Genomic DNA, 9,028 nt, shown 5'->3' on the forward strand with positions numbered 1-9,028 from the left:
AGAGGAGAGTATCAAGACACCTCTCGACCCGAAATTGACCTCTCTTCTGCCCTCTCGCTCTTTTTTTTCTCGGAGCAGCGTTTAGCGTTCTTTCTCTTTGTTGTTGTTGATGATGATGTTGATGATGTTTTTGTTTTTTGCCCTTGAGCTGCCTCCCTTGTTAAAAAAAAAAAAATGGACACGCTGCTGCTCTGGTGAAAGTAAAATATAGAAATAGAAGCACGAGTATAATGCAAAATATAAATAACCAGTGAGTGTAAGAGGAGTGAGGAAACAAGATTAACGGTGCACGACGCCTGGAAGAGATCTAAAAAAAAAATAATAATAATGAAAAAAAAATAATGAAGAAAAAAAGCCCGCTACTTACTGCTCCTGAATAGAGTAGAGTGGCGACCCGTAACAAGAACAAAACCGAAACACGAACAACTAAATCAACTTTGTACACGAGAGCAATAACAACACACACAAACGCGCACACTGATGCAAATATGACAACACAAATCTTAGGACTTTGTGAAGCTCAGACGAAGCGTGGAATATGAAAAGAGAAAACACTGCTCCATCTCGCCGGACCGAAACGCACTTAACAAACAGGACTGAGCGAGGAAAAGATAATTATATATAAAATTTCCTTCGGCTCTTCACGCCTCGAAAGCACGTCAAGCGATACCGGTAATGAGAGTCTGCTCGGCCAGCGAAACACCGACCACAAAATGCATTAATCTGAGTACGTGTTGACCCGAAACTGACGAGCCATGAAATAGACAATAAACAAGAATAAAGAGGAAGAATAACAGAGGAGATAAAAATGAAAGGGAAGAAGAAAATAATTGTAAGGAACGAGTTACCGAAAGAAAAAGAGAAATGAAGGAAAATGAGTATAGAAGAATAAGCAAAAACAATAAATAAACACAGGTAGAAAGGAATGGAAGTTAAGAATAAATACTTGTCACAGTCAGGCTCGAGAAATGATGATGTCTTGTCTCGATCCATTAAACGCAATCCAGGAATTCAATAGACAGCAGAAAAAAAATAATAATACCACCACCACCACTAAAAATAACAAAGAAAATAATGATGTTAAGAAAAAGTGATAATATTGACTGACTGACTGACTGATTGACTGATTGATTGACTGATTGATTTATTGATTGGTGGGCTGTGGTAATGTCGCCGCAACTAGTGGTCATATGGCGCTGAACACAGTATACAAGTTAAAACTATAAAGTCTTAAAAAAAAAAAATGAAAATCGCTGTTAATAAAAAAATAATGATGATAATGATGATGATGATGACGATAATAATAATAATAATAAAAGTAAGAAGAAGAAGCAGAAGAAGAAGAAGAAGAAGAAGAAGAAGAACAAGAAGAACAAGAAGCGGAAAAAGATAAAAAAGAAGAAGAAGAAAAAGATGAAAATGAAGAACAAGAAGAAGAAGAAGAAGAAGAAGAAGAAAACAAAGAAGAGGAAGAAACAGATAAATAAATAAATAAATAAATAAACAAACAAACAAAATATTAAATAAGAACACCAGTAACCAGCACTTCCCCGTTATGACATCACTGCAGCCACAGCCCAAAACGGAGCCAACATTTCATCACCTCCACACACACACACACACACACACACACACAGACGTAGAAACAGCCGTCCATGCCTTCAGTGACGTAATAAAACAATAAAGCATGCCCCTCCCCCTTTATTTTCCTCCTTACTTTACTGTCATTGTCTTTACTTGTTTACTTTACTTCTTACGTTACATTGCTCTTTACTCTACTTGTCCCCCTCACCCTTTTTTTCCTCCTTACTTTACTGTTATTATGTCTTTACTTGTTTACTTTACTGCTTACTTTACATTACTCTTTACTCTACTTGTCCCCCTCACCCTTTTTTTCCTCCTTACTTTACTGTCATTGTGTCTTTACTTGTTTACTTTACTGCTTACTTTACATTGCTCTTTACTCTACTTGTCCCCCTCACCCTTTTTTTCCTCCTTACTTTACTGTCATTGTGTCTTTACTTGTTTACTTTACTGCTTACCTTACATTGCTCTTTACTTTACTTGTCCCCTTCACTCTTTTTTTTCCTCCTTACTTTACTGTTATTATTTTTATTGCTACTTTCTCCCCTCTTTTTTTTATTCTTCTGCTTACTTTACTATTACCTGCTCTACCCTCCCCCTTTTTTTCCCCCTTTTTATTGTGACATGCCCCTTCACCCTTTTTTTTATTTTTCTACTTACGATACTGTCACTTTCCCTTTCCCACTAATTATTACTCTTACTTTATCGTCATTATCTTCTGTTTTTCGTATCCATATCTGCTTATCGAGGGGACTTTGTTTGGGTCTACATCATTTTTATTACTGTTTTTTTTTATACCTTTTCATGGATCTCAACAACAACAACAACAACAATAATCATAATAACAATAATAATCATTCTCGTATCACCAACCATAACACGAGGAAATATACGATCATTCCATTCCCTAAGTTAAGGAGGCATGATAGATAGAGTCACAGATAGACAGACAGAATCATATACAGCAAATCGTACCCTTTCAACTCACTCAGCATGGAAGATAGTAAGATAGTGTCATACAAGGGGGTTTAAAGGCTCATATCCATTTACTCCTTTCTCTCGGCTAAGTCCATAAAGGATGGTCGTGGACGGATATCAGATGGAGTTTACATAATCCAACCTGTAGTCTTAGTATCTTGCTGCTTTCGTTTCGTTCCGCAAGGCAGCTGTTGTGTCTACCTCAATTTTTTATTTTTTATTATTATTATTCTCTCTCTCTCTCTCTCTCTCTCTCTCTCTCTCTCTCTCTCTCTCTCTCTCTCTCTCTCTCTCTCTCTCTCTCTCTCTCTCTTCTATCTTGTCTCTTCTCTATTCCACTTTTTTTTGTTTTCTTTTTTCTTTCCTTCTCTTTCCATTTCTTTTCTTCTCTTTACTTGTCGTTTCTAATCTTTTCGTCTTTCCTACACTTCTTTTTCTCTTCTCTCTCTCTCTCTCTCTCTCTCTCTCTCTCTCTCTCTCTCTCTCTCTCTCTCTCTCTCTCTCTCTCTCTCTCTCTCTCTCTCTCTCTCTCTCTCTCTCTCTCTCTCTCTCACACACACACACACACACACACACACACACACACACACACAGAATGACCTTGCATAATGTTCTCGGCGCTAAGGGATGGAGGGAAGGAGGGTGGGGGTGGGAGGGAGGGAAGGAGGGAGGGAGGTAGGGAAGAGGGGAAGAAGATTGCAGGTAAAGAGAGAGAAAGGGAAGGAAAGAGAGGAGGTGCGAAGTAAAGCAAGGAAAGGAAGGAAGGAAGGGAAGAAGAAGGAGGAAAGAAAGGCAGGAAGGAGGGAAGAAAGAAAGGAAAGAAGGAAGGAAGGAAGGAAGAAAGAAAGGAAGGAAATAGAAAGGGAAAAAGTGGAATGAATAAATGAAGGAAGGAAGAAGGGAAGAACAGAAGGAAGGAAAAAGATAGAAACGGAAGGAGAGTGGAAGGAAGAAAGCAAACAAAGAAAGGGGGGTGATAGTACGGAGGAGACGAAGACATGAAAAAAAAAACAATAACAGACGAAAAATAAGAAAGAACAAATCAAGAAAGAATGAAAAAATAACGAAAAAAATGAAACCAATAAAGGAGAGACGGCAGGAAGAGACAGGAAAGCATGAAGCGAGCACCGGCGATAAATAAATAGGAAGAGAGAGGGGAGAAACAGAAAGGAGGTTAGGCAAAGAAAGGAAAGTGGTGGGGGCGAGAAAACAAGGAAGCAAAATAGTGGAGAGAGAAAAAAAAAGGAAGAGCATAATATTGATGAGAGAGAGAGAGCGAGAAAAGGAAGAGAGGAAAGTGAGAGTAAAAGCAACAGTAAGCATGAACAGTAAACAGAAATGAAGAGGATGAAGACTAACGGAGGAGGAGGAGATAAAAATTAATGGTGAAAAAAAAGAGAAAAGAAAACACGAAAGAGAATGAAAGTATAGAATAAACAAGCGTAAGAAAGTGGCAATAAACAAGAATGAAGAGGAGGAAGACTAAAGGAGGAGATAAAAGTGAAGAAGAAGAAAATAATTGTAAGAAATGAGTTACAGAAAGGAAAAAATAGAAATGAAGGAGAATGAAAGTATAAAATAAAGAAAAATAAAACAGTGGCGATAAACAAGAATAAAGAGGAGGAAGAATAAAGGAGAAGGAAGAGGTAAAAAGGAAAGGATGAAGAAAATAAGTGAGTTACGAGTTACTCAAAAAAAAAAGAAAAAAAAAAAAAAAAAAAAATGAAAATAAAAAAAAAAAAAAAAAAAAAAATAAAAAAAAAAAGAGTGAAGAAGAAGAATGAAGGAGAAGGAGGAGATAAAAATGAGGAGGAGGAAGAAGAAAATAATTGTGAGTTACGAGTTACTCAAAAAATAAAGAAGAATGAAAGTATAAAATAAAGAAAAAAACGCGACAAAAAAAAGAATGAAGAGGAAGAATGAAGGAGAAGGAGGAGATAAAAATGAGGAGGAGGAAGAAGAAAATAATTGTGAGTTACGAGTTACACAAAAAAAAAGGAGAATGAAAGTACAGCATAAAGAAACATAAGAAAGTGGCAATAAAGAAAAATGAAGAGGAAGAAGAAGAAAGGAGAAGGAGGAGATAAAAATGAAGGAGAGGAAGAAAATAATGGTGAAGAAAGTTACCAAAAAAAAAAAGAGAAATGAAGGAGATTGAAAATATAAAATAAGGAAATAATAATACAAAACATTGGAAGAAAGGAAAAAAAAGATAAGATTAAAAAGACGAAGATAACACTGAAAACAAAAAGACAAAAAATATAAAAAAAGAAAACTGGAAGTGGAAGAAAGTGAAAGCGTAGAGAGAAAAAAAAAACAGGTAAAAGGGAGAGAAGAAAATGATAAAAAAAATATATTGCATGAAAGTAACCAAGAAAAAGAAAAGATAAGAAAACGAGTGAAATTTAGAAAATAAAAAATAAAAAAAGGCAAAAGAAAAAAGAAAGACATGAATACAATAAAAAAAACACTAATGCAGGAACAGGTTATAAAAGAGAGAGAGAGAAAGTGGGAAACGAAAGCGAGAGTGAAAGAAGTGGACAGGTAAAAAGAAACTAACAAAAAAGAAAAAAAAGAAGATAAAACTGATAAAAAGCCAAAAAAAAAAGAAATAGGGAAACGAAACGGAAAGTGAAATAATGAGATAATGAAGTAAAGAAAGAGAGAAAGGAATAGGAAGAAAGAAAACGGGAATAAAAGGAAGGAGGGAAGACTATGGAAATAAATTCTCAGTAAAAGGAAGAAAGGAAAGTGAAAGATAATAAAGTGGAAAGTGGAAGAACAATAAGATGAGAGGTGGAGGAACGAAATGAAGATGAAAGGTGGAAGAAAAAAGAAAAAAAAGGTGGATGGTGGATAATAAAGTGAAAGGAAGAAGATAAGAAACAAAAAAAGAGCCAACATGCAATTACGAAAGGACGAAGAAAGAGAGAATATAAAAAAAAATAAGAGAGGAATGAGATTAGAAAGGAGGAATAAATGAAAGAAGGAAGGAGAAAGGGAAAGGCACAAAATAAAAGAGGAACAACATCATGAAGGGAGGGACATGCAGTATATAAGTGGAGAGAATTATATCATTAATGAAGAGTACAGAAGGACGTAATTACTGATGCATGACTTTTATTTAGATATTACGCGGGTTATCATGATGGTCTCTCTCTCTCTCTCTCTCTCTCTCTCTCTCTCTCTCTCTCTCTCTCTCTCTCTCTCTTCCCCACCACACTCATCTCACTCCCTGCTTCTCCCCTTCCCACTTTCACCCATCCCACCTCATCCCCCATCAACCCCACCCCACCCCACCCCTCCATACTCCACCCCATCCATCCCCTTCCTGTAACTCTCACCCCCTCCATCCCTCTGTACTTCACATCATCCCTTTTCTTCCTATAAGCCAAGAATGGATATTGGTAAAGAAGGTAAAGAGGAATATTGAAGATGAGGACGATGACAAGACAAGAGAAAGCAGGATCATGTGTAAGAAGAAATATTATAGGAAGCAGAAAGGAAGGTAGACGGTTTTTTTTTTTTTTTTACACTCTTTTTGTTGCCCTTGAGCCGTCTCCTTTGTTGTAAATGAGTAAATAAATAAATAAATAAATATATAAAAGAGATGTATATGGATGTATGGGCGTACGGAAAATAAACAAAACAAATATATAGAAAACATCATAGGCAAGAAGAAATTGAGGAAAGCATAAAGGTCATCTCATTGCCTCACCCCATCATACCTTTCCCCTCACTATGAATCACCCTACTCGCAGCTCCTCCTCCTCCTCCTCCTCCTCCCTCTCCCTCCCAGTACCGCGCCCCACCACACCCTACCTCTCACCCCTTTCCCTCCCTGGTATACTCCTCCCCACCATACCCAACTGCAGTCCCTACCACAACCTCATGCACCACCACCTCGGCTCCGCGTCCAGTCACATAACTTTCGAAAAAAGATCTATCACGTGGAGATGAATGCATCTGAACCCATCTTCGCCTCCTCTGTGGGTCGGTTACTTCGGCGGGAACCTGAAGCAACCGTGTGGAAGGGAGAGAGGGAGAGAAGGAAGGAAGGAAGGATGAAGGAAATCGACGCGCCGTGACTTACGCTGATGACGGTAGTGAAGTAACGATGATGATGATGATGATGATGATGAGGGTGATCGTGCGTGCGTTGCAGTGTGTGTGTGTGTGTGTGTGTGTGTGTGTGTGTGTGTGTGTAATTCACCACGGCCTGATCATGAGCTGGACTCGTCATCGCCAGTAAGTACCTTCCTGATTAGGTATGATAGTCTAAGAGCAGAAATGGCGACAGTACTGGTAGGTAAAGAGGAAGAAGGGTCTAAGGAAGAGAAAAAAAAAAAAAAGAAGAGCAGAAAGAGCTAAAGAAAAACTAAAACAAGGACAACAAAACCCAAAATAAACAAACCAAAAAATAAAAAGACCCAGAGAGCAAGCACTACTTAAGACCTTCCCCACAACCTTTCCAACCACCACCAGCTTGAGGAGTCACACCAGCTCGCGACGGGAGATGATATACCTGCTGAGCCAAGACCCCGGGCAGGTAGGCGAAGCGACCAGGTAATGTGCGTGAAGTCAGCGGGTGGCGGGTGGGATGGAGACAAGCGAGCAGGAGGAGACGTGAAGGAGGGACAAGCAGTATATATAAGTGGAGAGAAAGGTATTATGTTAGGTAGGGAGGGGGGGAAGAGGAGTAGGAGGATACGTAATGGAGGAAAAGGCGTATGAGAAGGAAGATAGGGATAGAGGAGAAGGGACGTGAAGTTAAATGGAAGAAAGATTACATGTCGGGTCAGAGACTAGGATGAGAAAGATACGAGAGGAAAAGACAGATGAGGAGGAAGACAGATAGAGGTAGAGTGACATTAAGTTAAGCTGGATGGGAGAGGGGCGAGGGAAAGAGGAGACAAGATTGAAGAGAGACAAGAAGAGAGGTGGAAGGGGGACATGCAGTAAGTGGGAGAAAGATTTTATGTCGGGTTAGAAAACAGAAAAAGGAGGACCAGGGGAGAGAGAGGAGACAAATGAAGAGAGAGACAAAAAGAGAGAGAGAGAGGAAGGACATGCGATTGAAAAGAAGAACAAAGGTATTATATCGGGTTAAAGGATAGGAAGAAAAGGAGCACGGAGGAAGGAAAAGAAAAAAAATGAGGAGAAAGACAAGAAAAGAGGTAGAGATACAGAAAAACAAGAAATAAGGTAAAGGGAAAACATAAAAACAAGGAAGACTGGAAAGAAAATGAAAAACAAGGAAGAACTGAGGAACATGAAGAAAACAAGGCAGAATAGATAGACATACAAAAACAAAACAAAATAATAGATAAAGACAAATAAAGAAGACGGGACAGGTGGAAATAGAGAGGTTAGTGTGTTGTGATGACAGAGAAAGGGAACAGATGAACAGGAAGGAGCGGAGGGAGGGAAGAGAGGAAAGGGGGGGTGGGGGGGGAGAGAGAGAGAGAGAGAGAGAGAGAGAGAGAGAGAGAGAGAGAATGATGGGAGTTTTCACGTGTCTCTCTCTGCCACATGACTGTCTTTATGCGTGACTTATAACAATAATAGAAAGTGACGGATTGTGGGATAAGGTATCATATGGCTGCAACAACAACAACAACAACAACAACACACACACACACACACACACGATGGAAGATGATCCGATAACCCATACATATACACACACAGATACATACATACATACAAACTTATACAATGGATGAACAACGTGGATGGTTTAGAATTAGCCATGACAGAAAGGGAATAGGAATGGGACAAGTCTGTCAGGGGGATGGAATGATGGAATTGTTGGAAAGAAGAAATGGAGGGAAAGAGGGGACGGAGGGGAAGAAGGAAATGGAGGGAAAGAAGGAACGGCTGGGAAAGATGGAATAGAGGGGGAGAAGGAATGGAGGGAAAGAGGGAATAGGGAGAAAAAAGGAATGGATGGGAAAGGACAAAGTGATGGGATGAACAAATTATTATAGAGTTTAATGGATGAAATGTATCGTTTGGAGTGGCCACAAAAAAAGGGATGCGTACATATATGGTTAGGTCACATACATACATACATACACACATACAAACATACATACACACATACATTTAAACAAACGTGGTAAAGGGAGCGTGGACTTTTGTAAGTGAATAGAATACGTGTGCATTGGCCTGTTTTGTGGGTGTATTTGTTTGATTTGCTTGAATGTGTGTGTGTGTGTGTGTGTGTGTGTGTGCATATGAAATGACTCAGCTGACTGCATTAGACATATCTCTCTCCCTTTCTCTCTCTCTCTCTCTCTCTCTCTCTCTCTCTCTCATGCAGGGCTTTACTCACGAGTGGTTTGATTCCCAGAGCAGCAATAACACACACACACACACACACACACACTCGTAACACAGACAATGATGTAACACAAACCAAACCGCAAACAATCCCCCTTCACCCATCTCCACTCCGTCCCCA

This window comes from Eriocheir sinensis, chromosome 28 (genome assembly GCF_024679095.1).
Source record: "Eriocheir sinensis breed Jianghai 21 chromosome 28, ASM2467909v1, whole genome shotgun sequence".
NCBI classification, from domain to species: domain Eukaryota; kingdom Metazoa; phylum Arthropoda; class Malacostraca; order Decapoda; family Varunidae; genus Eriocheir; species Eriocheir sinensis.